Here is a 24,221-nt window from a genome sequence, read left to right as displayed (position 1 = left end):
TTGTAGGTCAGTGTTAGTATATTGAACTGAATTTTCTGGGCAATGAGTAAAAAGTGAAAGAATTGGGGAAAAAAATTTGAAGGCCACATCTACAATATGGAATAAAATTTTGGGCTCCACATTTTAAAAAGGATATTTGGAAGTTAGGGTCAGTTCAAAGGTGGTCAACTAGATTATTATATGGGCTGGAATGCCTCTCCTATGATGGAAAAGTTGGTCTACTTTAGATTGGAAAAAAGAGGTCTCAGAGTTAATTCACCTTATATGTATAAATACATGTGTGTTCAATACAAAGTACAGATAAATGATTTATTCACTTCAAAGGACTTACAATAGACCAGGGACAATCATTCCAGTTAGAGCAGTCAGACTGTGGAATCCCCTACTGCAAGATGTAGTAATGGAAGATAATACCGTATAACAGCATTTAGTATTGCGTGTATTTCTATAACATATAACATTGTGGGTTATAAATAATCTAGAATGTATAGCTACTGGAGAAATGTTAAACCTGATGGATGTGTGGCTTTTTTCATCCTCTATAAGTATGTAACTATTGCCTGTGCAGCAGAGTTATGGGTGGATTGGAGAGTCTCAGGAATGTTCGATAAAGAAAATAAGCATATGACTAGATTACTATCCTAAGGGTTCACTCACCTCACTGTATACATCGGACAAGTTCTATCTGCTACTTTATCGGATAGCACTCGGGCCAATAGTATGTAATGTGGTAGTGCTGATTACTGATTTTTTTTTCTTAAACAAAAAATCACAGCATGCTGCAATTTGACTTACAAATTGGATTCCTCTCACCCATTCAAGTATATAGATGTGTGGAAATAATTTTACTGCACTCAGATAACATCACAGAATGGGGAAGAATTTTTGTTCTGTATTAGTGATGAGCAGACTTGCAGATAAATTGGGACAGGCTTATCCATGTTATCTGGTTTTTAAAATCCAGTTCCTGGCGGGATTCTTGTCCCCATATATATGTCTATGGGGACCAGAATCCGGTGAATAAAAATGGTGGTAGAAGGGATACGGGATAGGAGCAAATATGCAGTGCTTACCAAGGCACCGACGCGGCTGTACGCTGATTCCAGGCCGCGCATTCACTCCTGGGGACGATAATTTACCTTCATTTTATATGCCTTCCCCATCCACCAATGCCTGTAATTCGTTGCAGTCAGACGCGCCCCCACCCATAGTGACAGCGTGTCTGATGCTTCCAGTCACAGGTGCTGCCTGAGTCTACCATGGTATAAAAATAAATAACTAAATAAACAAACTGGCGTAGGATTCCCCCATATTATGATACCCAGCACAGATAAAGCCCATGGTTACTGGCTGCAGCCCCCAGCCATGCACTTATCTTGGCTGTGTATCAAATTAGGAGGAACTGCATGTGACTTTTTTTTTTTAATTATTTTGATTCCCCACCATGATAAAGCCCAACAGCTGGGGGTTGGTATTCTCAGGCTGAGGAGACCAATGGTTATTAGGAGCCCCAGGCTAAGAATAGCGACCTGCAGCCACCCTGGAATTGTCGCATCCTGTAAGTATGAAGCGCTTGCTTCATTCTTATTTTCTTTATTTTTCCTTTATTTTATTTTTTTCATTCCCCGAGTTGCCGGGCCCAAAGCAAACACCCGGAATACAGGGCCTGGGTCCGGCACCTGGGTAAGTTTGAAACCGCATGGATCTCGACTTTTACAGTCCGGGTTCGCCTATGACTATTCTCACAGCTCGGATTCTCTAATTTCACACAAAGCTGACACTCAGGTCAAATTCTGATCATAGTCTCATGAGCATAATTGACCCTATTCTCTCGAAGGAGAATCTACCGTCTTGTTTCCCTGGCCTAAGGGTGAAAATTTTAGTGTATATTTCTCTTTAACTCCTTAAACTCTGCCGATACACATTATAATGGCAGCCGATTAGGGGTCTAATTCCCTCATTGCTATTTTAAAATGATGATAAGGAATAAGTCAATAGAGTTTTTGATAACATCAATTATAATCGCGGGTGCAGAGGTCATCTGATGACCCCAGGGTACGATGGTACAGTCAGTCACATCAAACATTACGTTGCATTTTGATGCGATTTATTTGCCAGGAGCTGTAGATTGATGCAGGAATATGGTGTAAAAAAATCGTGGTTTTCTCCTAGCAGGTGCAAGTCTGTGAACTCAATGATTTCACTGAGGTCACTGAGTTTAATGAGCTTACCTGAGGTCAGGTTACCTGCAGTCACAGGTGGAGAACAGTGGGAACCTCCAGCTGTGACTGCATATAAACTGAGTGATGTCAGCGCTCCTTTTTGAAGCTCAGTTTCTGCCTGAAGCCTACACAGGGTGGTCTTGTTCTATTCCCACACGCTGTGACTTCAGTAATGTAGCAGAGCTGTTATTGTTGTGGAACCTCATGTGTATTATGTCGGACATGGGTATTTTGAGGGTTAATGAAGGGGTGTAAGAGGATTTTTTTGCATTTTATTTCAAATAACGGATTGTTTTTGTGTTTGTGTTTATTTGTTTTCCCTTATAGATTAGGAATGGTTGGTCTCATAGACCCTCCTCATTACTAATCTAGGGCTTAGAGGCAGCTGTGAGCTGTCATTAACCCCTTAGTACCCCAATTGCCAGGCCGAGATTGTTGTATCTAAGGATGCTATTTTTAGGCTGGGGGCCCAATAACAATGGGTCTCCCCATCCTGAGAATACCAGCCCACAGTTGTTGGCTTTATCATGTCTGAATATAAAAATTGGGGGGAACCGCATGCTGTTCTTTTCAATTATTTATTTACATAATAATAAAAAAGCTGTTTGTGGTCTCTTTTATTTTGATACACAACAAAGAGAAGCACACAGCTAGGAGCTGCAGACTATAGACGTATGCTTTATGTGTTCTGGGTATCATAATGTGGGGGGACCCTACACCAATTTTTTATTTATTCATTTATTTTTACGTCAATATAGACACACACAGCACCTCTGATGGAAAGCAGTCAGACATCCTGTCACACAGAGTAGGGGCAAGTCTGACTACCACCAATCAGAGACGTTGGGACTGCAGTGAGTAGGGGAAGCAGTGCATATGCATGAAGGATAATCAGCGGCCCCGGAAGTAGCATTACAGCTGTGAGGCAGACTGGTAAGAATAAGGTGGCTGCTCGAATCCCCCTATCCCTTCTACCACCATTTTAAAGCACCAGCTTCTGGTCCCCATATGGGGATTGGCGTCCGGGCAGATATTTGGGAACAATTCCGGTCTGGACCCAGGTTTTCTTTTTAAACCTGGTTGGACCCACTGATCCCGAGTATCTGTGTTTCCACCCATCGTTAATGGTAAGGTAATTTTTTTTTGTTTTAGGGAAAACATAGTATGAATAGCTGGCCGGAGACTATAAGGAGCAACATTACTAGTCCAATGTAACTCCCAGCTGTCTTCTTCCCGCCCCTCACCAGTTGATTGACAGGTTTATCCCTTGCGTGTACATACAGTAAGTGAAGACCTGTCAATAAACTGTACCCGGCCAGGGAGAAGCCAGCCGGGGGCTGTGCCAGAGCAGTTACATACTTCCTTCTGGTTCCTGGCCTTCAGGCTCTGATTCATGCAGTCGTGATTTGGTCACATGAATCTAGTGACAAGTTCACTTTAAAGACTAGTATAAAATAAGGGCAAAGTGTGTAGAGTTGCTGACCCTGAATATAATACTATGTTGACATGAAGTAATAGTAGGATAATACATTTATTTATATAGCGCCAACATATTCCGCATCATTTTACAATTTAACAAGGACATGTACAGACACTAAAGACAAAACAAAGTAACACAATTCAACAGTTACGGGAACAGCAAGCTGTAAGGAATTAGACAACAGGTAAACAGTGCTAGCCAGGTATAGTCCAGCCATCATTATAATTAATGAGGTATTTCAGAGAAGCTCCATGATCATGTCATCATCCAGAGTATGACTACATACAGTTAGAATTGTAATGTATGGGTATATGTACATATTTTACATTACATTTTTGACCGCAGAGGTTAAAGGTAAATCAAACACTGCATTAAAAACCATCCGCGAAGTAGAGTGGCTTCAAATTGTGGTTTCTAGCCATGTGTTTTCTAAGTAAAACACATTTATTGTACGTTTCACCAGTAAAAAACACATTTCTGAGCAGCTGCAATTTACAGTGAAACCGATGCGTTTTTGATGCGGTTTTAAAGGCACCAAATACTTTATACAAAGAAGTCAAAGCCATACAGAGTATTGAGTTTCGGAATATATTCAGAAGTGACACAGTAAATGAAAGAAAATAGTATTACTCAGTCGAGTATTTACTTTCATACATCTTCTTTACATAAGCTTCGCCAAAAAAATGCAAACAAAATTCCTCTGTGCCGTATACGCATATGACAATCATTATATGGGCAGCGCTCGTTTTCTGTTTATGCCATCACTCACCTCTCTGGTTCCAGATCCTTACGTTGAGCTCTTCTATGTCATTTCTGGCTCCTTTTACTAAGGTTTAAATTCTTATTTAGTTATCTTTGTATGTTCTTCCACATTTCGTTCAGCAAGGTAATACTCTCATATGGATCCTGTCAAGTACCCCCTCTCTGTGCCGCCTGCCTGCATCATCTTAAGTCTCCCCTCCCCCTGCCTCTCTGAATTCCAATTAGTTGTGTCTTCAGACTATTCTAATTGACTGCCTTTCTACATACCTTCACTTCTCTTGGTTCTTCATTCAGGGCTGTTTTTCCCCCCTCACATTGCTTTGCCTCCTTTTCCTCTTCTGTGGACCTCTTTACTCATGAGACGTCTACCTTCTTTTAATGCTTATTCTCTCGCTTTTTCTCTTTTCTTGGTTTTGGAAGTCTCACTAGAGTCGGTCTGTGCGTTTCCTCCCTGGGGACAATGTGGGAGTTTGTGTGACCTTAATAAGCAGGTTCTGCAAACAAGGTCCATAAATATACGCCTGTATTCACAAATGTAAGGTGCTATTTTAATTCCCTGGCACTAAGCAATAAGCTTTCAATTTTATTGAGAAAATATTCATCTTTTTCTAAAAAGTCAGAATTTTTTCAAGCAAAATGTAAAGGTTACTTTCATTCTGTATATGATTTTTATTTATTTGTTAAAATGTACAAACTCCCTTTATGCACATAATTTAATCATTTATTGTATGAGACAGATGTCATGTGGATGTTAAAAAAAAATTGTATCATTGAAAGATGAGCAGATAACAACATAAAGATTTATATCAAGGACAGTTACAGACTATGTGTGCAAATTGCCTCTTTAGAGGACAGGAACTCTATTTCAACCCTTTATAGAGCCACGTGACTGAGGGCTCATGCGCACGTAACTGCTGACATTTCTGCAGTGATTTGGCAGTGCATGTGCGCGTCAAATCGCTGCAGAAACACTGCATTATTGATGAAGTGTTTCAGCAGAATAAATCCCGATTTCATGCGCTATGGCTGCTGCCCCCACCATAGACAGAGTGGGAGCTGCATCCATAGCGCACTGAATAATTGACATGCTCATTTTATGAACGCACGGATTTGAGTCAAAATTTTAGCACCCAAATCACTGCATTCATAAAAGCAACGTGCGCACGTCTCATACACAATCTTCATAGATTGTGCAGGGGAAGCAGAACGCATGTATTTACGCTACAGTGCTATACGCAGCATGAATGCATGCAATTACGCAACGTGCGCACGAGCCCTTAAGTTTAGGAGCCAAACCAGAAAATCCATGTACAGACACATGGATCGGGGTCTTTGCCCCTCATTAGTTCAAAGCAGGAGAACTGATATGGATCAGTGAGAGGCCTCTTACAGGGGGACTTAGGGGCACTTTGCACACTACGACATCGCAAGCCGATGCTGCGATGCCGAGCGCGATAGTCCCCGCCCCCGTCGCAACTGCGATATCCTTGTGATAGCTGCCGTAGCGAACATTATCGCTACGGCAGCTTCACATGGACTCACCTGTCCTGCGACCGTCCCTCTGGCCAGCGACCCGCCTCCTTAAGGGGGCGGGTTGTATGGCGTCACTGCGACGTCACACGGCAGGCGGCCAATAGGAGCGGAGGGGCGGAGATGAGCGGGATGTAAACATCCCGCCCACTCCTTCCTTCCGCATATCCTACGGAAGCTGCAGTGACGCCGGTAGGAGATGTTCCTCGCTCATGCGGCTTCACACACAGCGATGTGTGCTGCCGCAGGAACGAGGAACAACATCGAACCGTCGCGTCAGCGTAATCATGGATTACGCCGACGCTGCACCGATGATACGATTACGATGCTTTTGCGCTCGTTAATCGTATCATCGAGCCTTTACACATTACGATGTCGCATGCGATGCCGGAAGTACGTCATTTTCAATTTGACCCCACCGACATCGCACCTGCGATGTCGTAGTGTGCAAAGCCCGCCTTAGGCCATGTTCCCACTAGAAAATTGAATTTTCTTAAGAAAATTCTGGACCCTCTGAAAGATTTCCGCACCCGCGGCAGAAACCGCACGCAAATTCCGCATGGATGTTGCGGATTTGCTGCGGAATTGATGCAGAATTTCTGCGTTTTTTCTACAGGTTGGTCCCTGCGGGTTTTTCCGAATAATTAATGGTAAAACCTGCAGAAAAGAAGTGACATGCACATTAATTCTGCAGCGGAAATTCCACGGGTAAATCCGCAGGTATAAAAAAACGCAGTGTGCGCACAGCATTTTTTTATTCTCATAGATTTTGCTGGAGAAGGACTGTAGAAATGTTATAAACATTTTCTGCAGCGAAATCCGCGGTAATTCAGCGGTAATTCAGCAGCGTGCGCACATGGCCTAAGTTTCTCCTCCTGGAGAGTGCCAAGTTGGGGTAAAGAGATTTGTAAGGCATACAATGATCAATTGAATGGTTAATATGCCACAAGTTATATCACTCATCACACATAACCTTTGATAAATTTAATAGAGAATGGTTGTCAGCTTTAAACCTTATTGAGGCATAATATAACTATACATAATATGTCCCCTCATGAGTACTAACTATATATACTGAAATGAATGGACGTCCATTGATTTTAACGTGTAGCAAACAATTTGTCATTTAGGGTAGTTTCACATTTGCGTTGTTTTGACGGAAACGGGACCCGGCCGTCACAAATGCAGTACAGTTCATTTATTTACAGTGGAAGCGCGACATCATGTGGACACATGCGGGTTGTGTATGAAGCACAGACCCGCATGGTGTCGCGCTTCCACTGTAAATAAATGAACTTACTGCATTTGTGACGGGTCCCGTTTCCGTCAAAACAACGCAAATGTGAAACTACCCTTACTTAGTGTTATGCACATATAGTGACGAGCAAAATGTTAATAACGTTTTGAACTTTTGACTTTCAGGCTCCATATCTACCATAAACTATAGCTTCGACAGTGAGACTACCATAATCTTATAGATAAGCCTCTTGGCTATCTCATACAATCCGTGTTGGTTGCCAACCCAAACTGCCCCTCCCGGAAAGATTTTCTGGGGAGCGCAGCCAATTTGTTTCCTGCAGGGAAGCATGCAAATTGTATTTCCACCTTCACCCTCACTCATTTGGTTGTGAGACACAGTGGGTGGGAATTGTGGTCTCACCCCTGACTGGGGACTCACAAGCATGAGATTTTTCCTTATCCACTGAGTCACCTGTGTTTTTGTCGGTGGACGGATTTTTCACTGCACTTGCTCTTAGCTATGATGATCCAAATATGGTAACTTTAGATGAGTCTAAGGGGTACTTTGCACGCTGCGACATCGCAGGCCGATGCTGCGATGCCGAGCGCGATAGTACCCGCCCCCGTCGCAGCAGCGATTTCCTTGTGATAGCTGCCGTAGCGAACATTATCGCTACGGCAGCTTCACATGGACTCACCTGTCCTGCGACCGTCGCTCTGGCCGGCGACCCGCCTCCTTGTTAAGGGGGCGGGTCGTGCGGCGTCATAGCGACGTCACATGCCAGGCGACCAATCGGAGCGGAGGGGCGGAGATGAGTGGGATGTAAATATCCCACTCATCTCCTTCCTTCCGCATATCCTACGGAAGCCGCAGTGACGCCGGTAGGAGATGTTCCTCGCTCCTGCGGCTTCACACACAGCGATGTGTGCTGCCGCAGGAGCGAGGAACGACATCGGACTGTCGCGTCAGCGTAATCATGGATTACACCGACGCTGCACCGATGATACGATTACGACGCTTTTGCGCTCGTTAATCGTATCATCGAGCCTTTACACACTACGATGTCGCATGCGATGCCGGAAGTGCGTCATTTTCAATTTGACCCCACCGACATCGCACCTGCGATGTCGTAGTGTGCAAAGCCCGCCTAAAGGCCCCGTCACACACAGAGATAAATCTTTGGCAGATCTGTGGTTGCAGTGAAATCATGGACATAGTGTTCCATTTGTAAAAAAGCCACAAACCTGGCACTGATTGTCCACAGTTTCACTGCAACCATAGATCTGCCGCAGATTTATCTCTGTGTGTGACAGGGCCTTAAGGCGGGCTTTACACGTTGCGACATCGCTACTGATATATCGTCGGGGTCACATCGTTAGTGACGCACATCCAGCGCCGATAGCGACATTGCAATGTGTAAATCCTAGGTGCAACGATGAACGAGCGCATCAGCGTAAAAAAATCGCTGATCTGAGTAACGTTGTTCATTTCCATAATGTCGCTACCTCTGCAGATACGATGTTGTTTGTCGTTCATGCAGCTCCACATATCGCTGTGTGTAAAACTGCAGGAACGACAAACATCTCCTTACCTCCGTCCACCGTCAATGCGGAAGGAAGAAGGTGGGCGGGATGTTATGTCCCGCTCATCTCCGCCCCTCCGCGTCTATTGGCCGGCCGTTTAGTGACGTTGCGGTGACGCCGAACGCACCTCCCCCTTGAAGGAGGAATTTTTCGGCGGTCACAGCGACGTCGCCGTCCAGGTATGTGCGTGTGAAGCTGCCGTAGCGATAATGTTTGCTACGGCAGCAATCACCAAATATCGCATGTACGACGGGAGCGGGTGCTATCACACTTGACATCGTAACAATTGCTAGCGATGTAGCAACGTGTAAAGCCCGCCAAAAATCTATTCACTGCACCAGGGGAATCGTCCGGCAGCGGATTAATGTGCTGTATTACAGCGTTGGTCCGTGGACATTCAATGGAATGATCCTGCACTCAAAAAACTGTTTTTTCAGGGTGTGTCCAAAAGGGTAAAAGAGGTATTGGTAATATACAAAATTTCCCCTTCTCTTGAGTGTGCCATGTCTCTTGTAATCCATATAGATTACCATTTCTGACAGAGGTCTCATAATACCAAGACTTTCTAGGAGGGGGTTAGTGTTTCAACACTGCTTCCCGAGGCTTCACCTGAGGCCATGCAGCTTGGAGGGACAACCCATTAGAGGAGAAACTCCTCGACTCCTAAAAATGGAGGAGTTTGTTTTTATTGTGGTAAAAGGGACACTTTATTTGCACCTGTCCCTTGGTGACCAAGAAAAAGTGGCAGTCATAAAACTGTTAGACCCAGGTGGGTTGGGGGATTCCAACCTGGGTCTACGTATTTCCTCCACCATGGTGTCTTAGTGTATAATAACTGCCAAGGTATTTTTGTGAGCTCAACGAAATTACGGTTCGTGACCCATGTCCTATGCTGCTCATTTATGACCTATTTAATTAGATTTGTGAAATGATTTTTCAAACTAGATTTTAGGGAGGCCTACAATCTTATTCAGTCCAACAGATGGAATAAGGCCGCTCAAGAGATCTCGTTGGGGTCACGGAATTTGTGACGCACATCCGGCCGCTTTAGCGATGTCGTTGCTTGTGACACCTATGAGTGATTTTGCATCGTCGCAAAAACGTGCAAAATCGCTAATCGGTGACATGCCCCCCTATTCCCAATTATCGTTGCTGCTGCGTGTACGATGTAGTTCGTCGTTCCTGCGGTAGCACACATCGCTATTTGTGACACCGCAGGAACTAGGAACCTCACCTTACCTGCGGCCGCCGGCAATGCCAAAGGAAGGAGGTGGGCAGTATATTACGTCCCGCTCATCTCCGCCCCTCCGCTTCTATTGGGCGCCCGCTTAGTGACGTCGCTGTGACGCCGAACAAACCGCCCGCTTAGAAAGGAGGCAGTTCGCCGGTCACAGCGACGTCGCTAGGCAGGTAAGTAGTGTGATGGGTCTGAGCGATGTTGTGTGCCACGGGCAGCGATTTGCCCGTGTCGCACAACCGATGGGGGCGGGTACCTATGCTAGTGATATCGGTAACGATATCGCAGCATGTAAAGCGGCCTTTAGTGGAAGATGGAATTCAATACGCCAGAGGGTCACTTTGAAAATTTGGTGCTGCTGTTTGGTCTGACCAATTTGCCTGCATTTTTTTTTAGCACTGTTAATGATGTATTTACTCAAATATTAGGGAAATTTGTTATCATTTACCTGGATGACATTCTCATATATTCACAGGATTTTGGGTCTCATATGAAACTTGTTAGATAGGTTTTCTCAGAGGGAATAAGTTGAATGCAAAATTAGAAAAGTGTGTCTTCACTGTTCACGAACTTCCATTTTTGGGTTACATAATTTTCACTTCTGGTCTGAGGATGGATCCCACTAAGTTACAGGCTGTATTGAAATGGGACAGTCCTAAAAGCCTTAAGGCACTGCAACGTTTCTTGGGGTTTGCAAATTATTACAGTAAGTTTATTAAAAATGTATCTGCCATAGCAATACCTCTGACTGACATGATAAAAAAAAGTTACATACTTTTCTAATTTGTCTGAAAATCCTTTGTACACATTTGCTTCACATCGGCACCCGTATTAGTACAGCCTGATGTTTTTCAACACTTCACGGTGGAGGTTGATGCATCAGAGGTGGGGGTGGGAGCTGAGTTTGTCTCAAGGTCCGTCTGTTGGTAAACTGGCTTCATGTGCCTTCTTTTCTAAGAAGTTATCTCCAGCTGAATGTAAATATGATATTGGTAATAGGGAATTATTTCTATCACATTAGCATTTGAGGAAAGGCGACACGTTCTGGAGAGCGCTATCCATTTTGTTACTGTAATTACTGACCATAAAAATCTCCTTTACCTTGAGTCTGCTAAACGTCTTACATCGAGACAAGCTCAATGGTCATTATTTTTTAATAGGTTTAACTTTTTTGTAAATTACCATTCAATGTCTAACAACACTAAAGCTGATGCACTGTCCAGGAGGGAGTTTTCTGGAGGGTAATTTTGGACCTTGTGAGGAACCTGTTCCCATCCTTTAGAAGGGAGTGGTGGTGTCAGCGCTCAGTACTGATGGTGGTTCAGTATTGAGGGTGAATCTGAGATTGCTGATGCCCAAGGTGAGGCGCCATCTGGGGTTCCAGCTAAGAGGTCATTTCTTGCCCTGAAAATTCGCCTTAGAGTTTTGTGGGAGCATCATGATTTTGTCCTTACTGGTACTCTGGATCTCAAGTTGTGTTGCTTTTGGTGGCCCAGACTCCTGAGGGACGTTGTTGTCTTATGTGTCTGCGTTTGCGACTGGTGGGCGCTCAAAGGTATTGCATTCTCATCCGTCAGGTTGTCTGCAGGCTTTGAGTGTCCCTAGCTAATCTTGGATGGGCATCTCCATGGACTTCATTACGGATATTCCTTCCTCTGCTGGTAATACGGTCATTTTTGTTGTGGTGGATAGGGTTTCTAAAATTACACATTTTATTGTCTTACCGTCGTTACCCAATGCTAAGACTTTAGCCCATGTAATTATTTGTGAGAGCGTCAGACTACAAGAAGTCCCATCTAATATTGTTTTTGATAGAGGAACTCAGTTCATTGCCAACATTTGGAGAGTTTTCTGCTCTTGGTTAGGGTTTAAACTGTCTCATTCTTCGGTGTTCCATCTGCAGTCTAGTGGACAAACGGAACCCATGAATCAGAATTTGGAGCAATACTTGCTCTGCTTTGATCAGATAATCAGGAGGAGTGGTCCTCATTCCTTCCTCTTGCTGAGTTTGCTATAAATAATCGCCACCATGAATCCTCTGGTGTATCTCTTTTCTTTTGTATCATCTTTTTGGTCATCAGTCCCAGTTCTGTAGTTTTCTGAAGGGGCACTCATCTGGGGTACCTGGGGAGGACCAATTGGTCTCAGCACCATCGACTACATGGGAGAAGGTTCAGCAGCATTTGCGTTACATGGGCTCTATGTATAAGCATGCAGCTGACTGTAAATGTGTGTCTGGTCCAGACCTGTGTGTGGATGATCTGGTGTGGTTGCCCATGATAAATATTTAGCTTAAAGTGCCTTCACTTAAGATAAGTACTTGGTTCATTGGCCTATTCAGAATCACTGCTGTCATCAATCCGCTGACTTTCCTCCTGGTATTAGCAGCATCATATAAAATCCATAATATTTTTTTACAAATCTCTGTTAAAGAAATTTGTGAGTTCGGGAGCTTCTCTTCCTGAACCTCCACCTCCAGTCTTGGTTGATGGGTATTTGGAGTTTCAGGTATTGAAAATCATAGATTTTTGTGTCATTTGCGTTTTTTACAGTATTTGGTTCACTGGCGGGGTTATGGTCCTGAGGAGCGGACTTGGATACCAGCCATTGATATCCATGCGGACATCTGGTTAGGGCATTTCATCACCATCATCCGGAAAGATCTGGTCCTGAGGGTCAAGAGGCCCCTCATAGAGGCTTGGGTACTGTCACATAGTTTTACTAAAACTCGCGTAATGTCATGGCAGCATCAGAAGCTGTGTACACTGCAGATTCTGATACTCCACACTATGGTTTCTCTGGTGTTTCTGAGTTACACAGGCAGGCTCAGGCATCAACCAACTGTGTGCTCATTAATAGTCATGATATCAAGAGTTAACCTCTGCAAACCTGCTGGTTACCTCTGGGATCACATGTTTTTAAAAACCTATCACATTTACTCCCTGCCCTTTTAAGATGGTGGAATCTGTCTTCCCACTCCGCCTATAGTTTATTGCTGTGCTGGTTTGTGTGCTGTTGTGTCAGCACTAAATTTTATTGCATAGTGCTTGGAGTTGTTGGGAAATTCTCTTGTTGTCTTCTTGTTTCCTCCCTGCTCTTATATTCCTGATTACCTCTTATTGTCTAGCCTTTATGCTAGCGTGCCATGAGATAGTTTTGGTTTCACCTGTTTGTCTGTCTCAGTTGGTTTTATTATACTCCTGTCCCGACCCTCCCCTGGGGTAGGGGAGAGGGGGGGAGGGGTATAAGACAAGGCTAGGAGCCTTTGTCCCTTGTTTTCCCCGATCATCGTGACAATCATCCAGCTGATTGATAGCGGTCTCTCAGGCCAAAAAATTGCCAAACTGCATCATATGAGTGCCATGACAGTTGGAAGAATACGTAGTGAAGTCCATCCATCATTCAAAATCCAAGAGGTGGATGTCCAGGTAAAATATCAAAGTCAACAAATTGGCTCATCACAAGGTCTATCAGTAGTGCCGAGACAAAGATGGCAGTGGAGGTGGCCTGTATGCTTCATAATAGAGAGATCAAAGATGTCCATACAAGCACCACGTGACACATATTACATAATTCTGGAATGGTGGCCCGAAGAAAGGTGAAGAAGCCTCGGCTATAATTCCGTCACAAAAAGTGTTGGCTCTAATTTGCAAAAAAGTCCAAGAAGAGGACAATAGATGATTAAAAATGGGAGATTTAGACTGATGAGATGAAAGTCAATAGACTAGGCTGGGTGCAAATGGGTCTGGTAGAAACAAAGAAAAAAGGGGCTAACGAATCAAGAAATAAAGGAAATGTCAAGTTGGGTAGAGGAAGCCTGTTAGTATGGGGCTGTTTTAGAGCCAAATGCATTGGATACTTGACCAGTATCGATGGTAGTTTCAATGCTGAGTTAATACGAGTATGATAGAAGATGGGTTACTTCGTACACATGAGTACTGTGGATTTGAAAAGGACAACATAGTATTCCAGCAGGACAACAACCCGAAGCATGCGTCAAGATTGATGAAAATTTTAATTTTGTTTCTCTCACTGAAAGCAATCAATCATTTTTGAACTGGCTAACACGGTACCAAAACCTTTTTCTTTTAACTAAAGATTGTTGAAAAAATGAAAGAATGATAATGAAGTAAAGATGCTGCACTGGCCTCACAGTCCTCAAACCTCAACCCAATTGAACACTTGTGGGTAGAATTGAAGAAAAAGCTTTATACATATCCAAGTGAGTCGACCAGTATACACCAACATTGGGAACATGTTGAAGAGACTAAGGGGCCCTTTGCACACTACGACATTGCAAGCCGATGCTGCGATGCCGAGCGCGATAGTCCCCGCCCCCTTCGCAGCTGCGATATTTTGTGACAGCTGCCGTAGCGAATATTATCGCTACGGCAGCTTCACATGCACTTACCTGCCCTGCGACATCGCTCTGGCCGGTGACCCGCCTCCTTCCTAAGGGGGCGGGTTGTGTGGCGTCACAGCGACAATACACGGCAGGCGGCCAATAGAAGCGGAGGGGCGGAGATGAGCAGGACGTAAACATCCCGCCCACCTCTTTCCTTACGCATTGCAGACGGGACACAGGTAGGAGATGTTCATCGCTCCTGCGACTTCATACACAGCGATGTGTGCTGCCGCAGGAACGAGGAACAACATCATACCGTCGCTGCAGCCAAAATAATGAAAATGACCGACACTACACCGATCACACGATACCAACGCTTTTGCACTCGGTAATCGTAGTTAAAACGATTTACACACTACAATGTCGAGAGCGACGCCGGAAGTGCGTCACTTTCGATTTGACCCCACCGACAACGCACCTGCGATGTCGTAGTGTGCAAAGGGCCCCTTAGGATCAGATTTTGGTCGAGACATGCTTGAATCTAATAAAGAGTATGCCCAGAAGGATTCAGGCAATGTTGAAAGCCAAAGGTGAATTTACAAAATACTAACTAACACTTCTTCATGAATCAGGAACACTTGAGTCCAACATGCCCCCTGATCAAGAGTAGTGTGAACAATGCCAGTCTTGAGAATTGGGGTTATGTGTATAAAGGGTTACTCTGGGCTCAAACAAAAAAGTTTGTCTTTGGCCAAAGTGTTGGAGCTATATATGTACCTAAATTTTCAAATATCTAAATGGTGGTATTACAGAGATTCCCTGCTGCCACATATTGGTAACAGAAATATATTCAAACAGCAACACATGTTACAAGACCACAATTGCCAACTGGGCAGAAGAATGTTTGGGAGGTCCATTTGGGACCTCCCAAATGGACTGGGCTCTGCAGAAATCCTCTGCATTGTAGCACTTCGCCACCATTTCTCTATTCAGACTTAAGTTGTGCAAAAAGACACATAATCAGGGGCCAGGAGAACTTGGAGGCTCATAGGAACTGATCACAGCAGAGTAATCATTTTAACAGAACAGTTTAAAAACTAAAGGAGGACTGTGATTGGTTAGTATAGGCAACATCGACAGTCCTCATGAACCTACCTCAAGTTAACATGCATTTTATGCCTGCACATAAACAGGGTCAGATCTGTGGGGAAGGTAGGCCATATACCTCGGTAGCAGTGGGCAGGGGGCACCATCGGGCCATCTAATGCAGTGGTCCGGAGTGTCTTCCAGGAGGCCTTTTACTAAGAGTCGGCCATGTTAGTGTGACACCCAGGAATACTCAGTTCCGGGCAGTGTATGTCTTGGGAACATCACACTGGTGACCGTTACCCAGTTCCGTGCCCTGGGCCCATTTTGTAATGGGGGTATTTACAGGTGATGGTTGAATATAGTTTATACGTGGCGCCACTTGCGGTGTTACGGCTAATTGTAAGGATCCGCCGCAGCAGAATATGTCTATTGGGGCTGGTGGTATTGGCAGCCAGTATGGTAGTCCATCCGTAAGTAGGGTATTGCCCCAGCGGGTGTTTGGTGCGGTGGGCGTCGGAAGAAGGAGTCCAGACAGGTATTCAGTGCAACTGGTTTACTCACTTTAGATGTTAACTGGTTGCCTGAGGCCGGCTGGTTTCGCCTCCAGGTCCCCTTCGTTCCAGTGCCAGTCTGGTTTCTCTGGTACCTTCTTCCCCTGCACCTGTCTCTGGTAAGTGGGTCCCCATGGTATAGAACACTGGGGGTCCTCGTTCTGTGGTTTGTCCACTTCTGTCCGCCTGACGGTAGCGTGAACCCTGTGGGGTTGGAGTCTCTGGTCCTGTCCCCGGTTCTCCCTTTGCTACTGAGTCTTTGGATTCTTTAGGGTCAGCAAGGTCCTTGATGGTCCCCTTTGCTGTGCAGGTGTTAACAGGTTGGCTTGAAGCTCTTTCCTGTCCTAGGGTTCTGTACCCCGTCGGTGCGTAGTTCTGGGAGTACTCCACCGTACTCCACTGGCAACCACTTCTCCTGGGTACCATGTCACCGTTAACCCGAGTTAGGTTGTCACTTCTCTTCCACCTTCACACTCCTGCTGTCTGACACTCTCAACAGTCAAAAATGTTCTGACTACTGTCTCTCCGACTACTCTCCACAGTCTGCCCCTCCCACCTTGTCAACTAGTGGACTGGAGTGGCTCCACCTCTAGGCAGCCATCCATTGGTCCCATCCTAGCTAAGTACCATTGTATGGGGGATTTGTTGGGGGAAAACTGGGATTACCTGGGTTTTTGTTGTTACCGGCACTGGGGTTCTGGATCCCTAAGGGAGTAGGCTCTGCATCCTTGTAGGGATGCAGAACCTTGTAGCACCCTGATGGTTTCAGGGCGCTACATTAGCTCCCTTCATCAATTGCATTTGCGTCTACAAGGCGTGAGTAGAATTGAAGCTCTGATCGCCAGCACTTGCAGGGTCAGATGAAGTCATGATGAGGTCATCACAAGATCACAATTCTGACATCATACCTGCGCTGCAATGGAGTAAGCAGCACTCGTCCTGTGCTAACGATGATCATGCTAAAATAGAGCTGAAAATACACAGGAGTTTTATATGGAGGGGACTTTTGAGGGGACAGAGTGGTGAGCTGAGGGGAAAGTACAGTATATGGAAAACATGCAAAGAGAAGATGAGTTGGGAAAAGTGTGAGGGGGCACAATTTAAAGACTAGGTAGTATGGGCTGTGCAGTATAGAGAGGGGACAGCAAAACAGTGACAGTATACAGAGGAAGGGGTGTGAAGAAGATGCATCATATAGGGAGTCAGTATAAGCATATAGGTAGTTAAAGTGAAACAATGTGAGGGGGCCCAGAATGGAAAGGGGCAGTGTGGGGGGCACACTTAAAGGGAATTTGTCACATCCCCAAATGCTATTACCTGCAGATACTGGGTTAATCTGCAGGATAGGAGAGTTCTGAAGCTACCAAATATGAGCTTTCTTTCTCTTGGCAGTTTCCGACTTTAAAGCGGGCTTTACACGCTACGATATCGTTAATGATTTATCGTCGGGGTCACATCGTTAGTGACTCACATCCGGCGTCATTAACGATATCGCAGTGTGTGACACTTATGTGAGACCTAAAACGATCGCAAAAGCGGCCAAAATCGTTTGCCGCGGAGAGGTCGTCCTAAAACAAAAAATCGTTCTGTTCTAATTAGCGATGTTGTTCCTCGTTCCTGCGGCAGCACACATCACTATGTGTGACACCGTAGGAGCGAGGAACATCTCCTTACCTGCCTCCACCGCTGATGCGGAAGGAAGGAGGTGGGCGGGATGTTACGTCCCGCTCATCTCCGCCCCTCCGCTTCTATTGGACGCCTGTCGTGTGACGATGCTTTGACGCCGCACGACCCGCCCCCTCAGAAAGGAGGCGGATCGCCGGCCAGAGCAACGTCGCAGGACAGGTAAGTCCGTGTGACGGGGGTAAGCGAGGCTGTGCGCGACGGGCAGCGATTTGTCCGTGTCGCACAACTGACGGGGGTGGGTATGATTGCTTGCGATCTCGCTAGCGAGATCGCAGCGTTTAAAGCCCGCTTAAAGGCCACTTTACACACAGAGATAAATCTACAGCAGATCTATGGTTGCAGTGAAATTGTGGACAATCAGTGCCAGGTTTGTGGCTGTGTACAAATTGAACAATATGTCCATGATTTCACTGCAACCACAGATCTGCCAAAGATTTATCTCTGTGTGTGACGGGGCCTTAAGTCATAGAGTAGTGCTGGTGTGGCTTCAATCACCGCTCAGTATACAGTCAGCAGTGGCTGTGAGCACTCCCCGGTACTGAATGACAGACAACACTGCACTGGTGCACTGTAGTGACAACTGTCAATCAACTTGGATGTTCAAATATTAACAATAAAGTTATATTCCTACTAGTAGCCGAGCTTTCAATGCAGCAGCTGGGCAGGTAAGAGCATTACAGGTTCCCTTTAAGATAGGAACAGTATGGCAGTTATAGCAGAGAGGACAGTGGCAGTTATAGTTCATAATGACAGACAGTGTAGAGGCAATATTTTATAGGAGAGAACAATGTAGAGGACATGTACCATAAGAGGAACAGTGTGTGGTATTATATTTTGTGCGGGGAGCATAGAGAGGGGCAATTATTTATTTAAGGGCACAGAGTGGGTCAGATATTTTTAATCGGGGACATTATAATGACACTGGTATTTTTCAGGCACCATGTCAGGATACCTTGATGTTCGTTGACATAGCCGTGCGAGAACTTATTTTTTGCAGGGCGAGCTGTATTTTTGAATGACACCATCCATTTTATCATGGGAGGTACTGGAATGTGGAAAAAAAAATCTCCAAGTGTGGCAAAATAGCAAAAATTACTTGGTAAAAATCACCTGGAAATATAATTATTTGCTATATACAGCTTGTTAGGTGTATAGCAAAAAACAGTCTCCTATGAATGTCAGCCACAGGCACAGGAGTTGTCAGCACATCTCTGATTGTCATAGCAACCCATTGGCATCCTGCGATCATGTGACACCAATTAGCAATTAGAGCAGCTTTCCCCCCACGCTGGTGCGTTATAAATACCGCTGTCACAGATTGACAACATCATTTAACAGGTGAACAGCTGCAGCGGAGCTTTGATCCATCCGAGACTATTAGAGACAGATGATGGCTGATTATCACAGCTATAGTCTGCTGGCAAAGATGCGGGCTTGGCTTTTGAACCCACCTGAAAGTCATGGAGCCAGCATATGACATACCCAGTACAACATATGTCGTTAATGGATTAAAGTACCTGAATGTAAATGTTTATTTGTGCTACTGCTTGCGTCTCATGTGTTAGGTTTCCTGTATGGTCCACAGCCTAATGATGACTGGTAATAACAACTCTAGTATCTCTTTACTATTACCAGGACATATTGGGATTAGTAGGTTCATGCAATATAATTGTATATGGGTCTGACTTGACATTACAATTCATTGCGGTACTAAGCTTGACAAAGTATTAATGTAGTCAAAAACTGATGATTGTTCTTGTGATATATTTCTGTACTGTTGGTAGTTCTGTATTTCTGCACTGTTGGTGGTTCTGGTAATGTACTCATGTACTGATGATGCATCTGGTGATGTATTTCTATATTGATGATAGTTCTCAGTCTATATTCTTGTACTGTTGGTGGTTGTAATACTATATTTCTGTACTGATACTTGTTGTAATGCTATTTTCCTGTACTTATGATGGTTCTAGTAATATAGTCATGTACTCTTGGTGTCTGTGATGCTGTATTTCTGTACTGATGGTAGTTTTTGAACTATATTCTTGTACTGTTATTGGTTCTTATCCTGTACACATGTAGCAATCAATAACTTGTCATATAACATGATACATGGCTATGTTAATAAAGTATTGTGTTGTCTGACCAGTTAATGGTTACTACATCCACATCTATGTTAAGAAGATTAATTTTAAAATTAAGCACTGTAGCATGACCAATCTTCACAGTGTTTAATATAATCAGCAGTAGAAAAGAAAGCAGGGCACTTCCAAGATTATATTTATTTAGGTGAGATTTTATTTGTACAGCAAGTCCAGTAAATGGTGCAAAAAAAAAATTCGGTCTTGAAGCAGACCTTCATCAATTTAACTGGTAAAAAAAGTTAAATGATATAAATAAGAATGTAAAGAACATGATTTGCTAAGTGATAATAAAAAGAACCAATACCCACATAATTGAAACCCACTGCAGCTATATACAACATGATATACAGTACAAGGATATACAGATTTTATATTAGAATTCATATCACTGTATTGTATAAAAAGGACATAAGCCATATAGAATAAAAAGTGGATGAAGGACCACCATTCCGTCATGCACAATATCTTAGATAGCAATGTCGTGGAGGAAGGCACACACCATTGGGAAGAACTATAAGAAAAGAAAATTGAGAAAAAAAGGAAAAAGAGAGAGGAAGAGTGGGAGGTAGCAAGTGGAGAAGTATGGTGTGTGGAAAAACAGAATATTTCACATTGTAATATAATCACTGTCAGGATTTAGCTGTGCTTGCCGATTAATGAGAGCGCAGCAGCCAGCAACAAAGCCTTTTTTTTGCTGGGTTCCGGTCATGGTTTTGCCTCCCCGTCCACATGGCTAGGGGGCGGAGCCTTCTCTCGGGCATCACTTTCGGAGCTTGGATGCTTTAAATACTGTCATCTCTGGTGAACCAGCGTCGGCTATAAGCTTAGCACTGCTTTGCCTGTGATTGCTGGCCCCTGTATGTGTGATCCTGATCTGTCCCCTCTCTGTGCCCTCGTTCTCTGTCTGTGTGTTGTCCCCTAGTTGTTCCTCTATTCCTCTGTCCCACCTCCTTACTTCCCACAATAGTCCAGTTGTTTCCCTCTCTCTTACCTCCCCACTCGATTGCTTCCTCTGGTATTGACCTCGGCCTGACCTCGACCCCCGTCTCTGCTCGTTCCTCAGGTCTTCCTGCTCCTGTACTGTGTATGACCTGGCCTGTCCGACCATCCCCTGCACACCCCGTGGCTTCTGCTTTCCTGCTGATGCTGCGAGACACTGCACCAGCACACACTGTGTGTGCACCTCATTGTTTTGCCCTCAGGCACAATCCGGCTTGTGCCTGATGAAACGGATAAGTCGCAGATTGTGTAAAAACTGAAGCAATGGATCCAGCAAAAAACTGATGCGTTTTTTTTTTTTTCATGAGAGAGAGATTCCACATCATCACCGCGCACACACAGGCACTACCGCCCCCATCATCACAGAAGACACCCAGGCACAACCGCCCCATCATCACCGCACACACCCAGACATTACCTCCTCCATCATCACCACACACACCAAGACACTACCTCCCCCATCATCACCACACACACGCAGGCACTACCTCCCCAATCATCACCGCACACACCCAGGCACTACCGCACTCATCATCACCGCACACACGCAGGCACTACCACACCCATCATTACCGCACACACCCCGACACTACCGCCCCCATCATCACCGCACACACCCAAGCACTACCGCACCCATCATCACCGCACAAACTGGCACTACCTGAGGGATGTCATCGCTGACAGCACGACTCACTTCAGTTGCTGCATGGAGCTCCCAGGAGCGGTGCTGTTCTACTGCCGCTCCTGTCAGCTTCCGATGTAGCAGAGCTGAAAGCGTCGTGGGACCTCGTGTGGATTATGTTGAACCTGGAGGGGTATTTTGGGGTTAATAAAGTGGTGAAAGAGGGTGTTTTTTTGTCTTATTTCAAATAAAGGATTTTTCTGTGATTGTGTTTATTTTCTTTAACTTATAGGTTAATCATGGGGGGTGTCTCATAGACGCCTGCCATGATTAACCTAGGACTTAGTGGCAGCTATGGGCTGTCCCTGCAGAAATTTCTGCAGTGATTTGAACAGCACACGTGCACTTCAAATCGCTGCAGAAAAGAAAAATGAAAAAGCCGATTTCATGCGCTCTGAGTGCAGCCCCTCCCATAGACCGAGCGGGGGGTGCATGCAGAGCACACGAAAGAAGTGACATGTCACTTCTTAGAACGCACACTTCGGGCAGCAACCGAAGCGCTGCACTCTAATAAGCCACGTGCGCACGTCTCCTGCATAATCTTCATAGATTATGCTGGGGACGCAGGACGCATGCAGTTACGCTGCGATGCAGATCACAGCGTAACTGCATGCAAATACGCAACGTGCGCACATAGCCTTAGGTGGTTTTCAATTTAGCAGGTTCTTGTCTGCCCATAAAAGTGTAGACTTTCAGCCTCGATAGAGGCATATTATGATAAGGACCCAGCAATTACATAAACCTTATCACTGGCTGCTGGTCTCTCCTAAACTGGCCAATAAGTATCTCAATTTTTCTATTTTCTATAGCAGTAATGCAGGACCATGATTGATTCCCTTATTTAATGTGTGCATGCTTTAGCACTACAGAGTTCAGCTGTCTATTGTATTTATGGTTTGCACCTGTTCACATTTGCTGGTTGATGTGGTCATTACATGTTCACATGAAATTTTCTACTCACGGTCACGTGCTGACTTGCTTCTCTTCCTGCTTTTCTCATTGAAGCACATTCTGTAGTTTTTCACTGAACATTGAGAGAATTAGTGAGAGAAGCTAGTTGGCGCAGGACTATAAATATGCAAATCGTATATGATCGGTCACATGATGACTGCTCAAACCTGTATATGTGGCGCCCCTTAGGCTCCATTCGCCACAGAAGTACTGCACCTCAGCAAGAGGTGTGGTATCCAATTCCCGGGTAAGGAGGAGGTCACAAGTCGTTACACAGACACCCACTCTTAATTTAGAAACCCTCCATTAGGCCGAGGTAAGGGCAAGTTGCACCTTAGGGAAAGCACAGTCCTGATGCCAGTCTGGATGTGGAGTTTAGTTAGTGGAAGCAGACTGTAGAACATTAGTCAGTCAGGAAGTGGACGTGGAGGAGACAGATCATAGGGTCTGGAGCTGGTGCAGCTTGTCCCAGGATCAGGGAAGGAGTCTTAGAGCTATTGGAAGTTGGCCATCCACCCATGGGTATACTGGTGTGGAGGGACTTGGCCGCAGCGGGGAACTGGTCCCTAGACTAGTGGAGAACTACAAGGCTCAGCTAGTAAACCGGAGGCTGAGGTTACTTCAAATACTGAAGCCACCACTGCACATAACCCGCTGAAAAGGTGACCACATAGGACCAACAGACAAGGCAGGAAAGCCACCCATACAAAGGATCCTCGGACACCAGCTCAGGGCATTGTGTGTGAGGTGCGGAGCAGGCGGTAGAGGCCAGCGCAGGAAGACGAGCAGGGAAGGAACACAGAAGGGTGTACCGGGTTGTGTCTCTGAACTATCTGGGGATTAGCTGGGGCCCATCACAGCAGGATTCAGCACTCCGAGGGCAGCCTCTGACTAGTTGTGATAACCTGGAATTATCAACAGTGAGTAAAGAACTTGTGACTGCACTCCTGTGTTGCCCAGTTATTGTCTGCGCCTCCGGCCATGCACCCTGCCATTGCATCTCAACACCATAGACTCTGTCCCTATCGACAGCCCTGGGGCCCAGCTTTACCTGTGGAGAGCTATATCAACTCAGCTGCATCACCACCGACCCCAGGAGAACCGAATAGCAGCGGCGGCACCCATCTTGCCGCATACCACAGTTGGCGGAACACATCTCCCCTTGTAAATAACATTTCTCCATTTTAAGAACGACACTGCCAGGGTCACGGAGTCAGGCCAGCTGCCGTGACATTCCTAAGGACAGAACCGACCCGGTAACAAGTGCCCCACAGCCCTGGTGGGCGTGTCAACTATAGGAGGGCCCACCAAACTGAATATTTCCCTGAGTACAGAAAAGCCTACATTCGCCTTTACACAAAAACTCACCACGACTAATGCGGGCGTCACACGAGACGATCTATTGTGTGATGCATCGTCACGATTTTGGTATGCACATCCAGCATCGTTTGCGACGTTGTCCCGTGTGACACCTACGAGCGATGCAAAACGTTTGCAAATTGTGTGCAAATCATTTATCTGTCACACGTCGCTCATTTTTAAAAAATCGTTAATTTATCTTTGCGCTGGTTGTTCATTGTACCCGGGGTAGCACACATCGCTCCGTGTGACACCCCGGGAACGATGAACACAGCTTACTTACGTCCCGTGGCACCCGCCGGTTATGCGGAAGGAAGGAGGTGGGCGGGATGTTTATATCCCGCTCATCTCCGCTTCTATTGGC

At 45.3% G+C, this 24,221-nt stretch overlaps 1 protein-coding gene across 1 annotated transcript in view; it reads right to left on the bottom strand.

Annotated features, from left to right (window-relative positions):
* MDFI (MyoD family inhibitor) overlaps nt 1–4,795 on the bottom strand; it is a 45,714-nt gene extending 40,919 nt beyond the window's left edge. The window contains exon 1 of the mRNA XM_075333733.1: nt 4,732–4,795. The gene's annotated coding sequence lies outside the window, so the exon portion shown is untranslated. The remainder of the gene's footprint in view (nt 1–4,731) is intronic.
* Nucleotides 4,796–24,221: the final 19,426 nt, after the last annotated feature.

Source organism: Anomaloglossus baeobatrachus, chromosome 2 (genome assembly GCF_048569485.1).
Source record: "Anomaloglossus baeobatrachus isolate aAnoBae1 chromosome 2, aAnoBae1.hap1, whole genome shotgun sequence".
Taxonomy (NCBI): Eukaryota; Metazoa; Chordata; class Amphibia; order Anura; family Aromobatidae; genus Anomaloglossus; species Anomaloglossus baeobatrachus.
The sequence above is the reverse complement of the archived record's forward strand: the minus strand, read 5'-3'. Positions and strand labels throughout refer to the sequence as shown.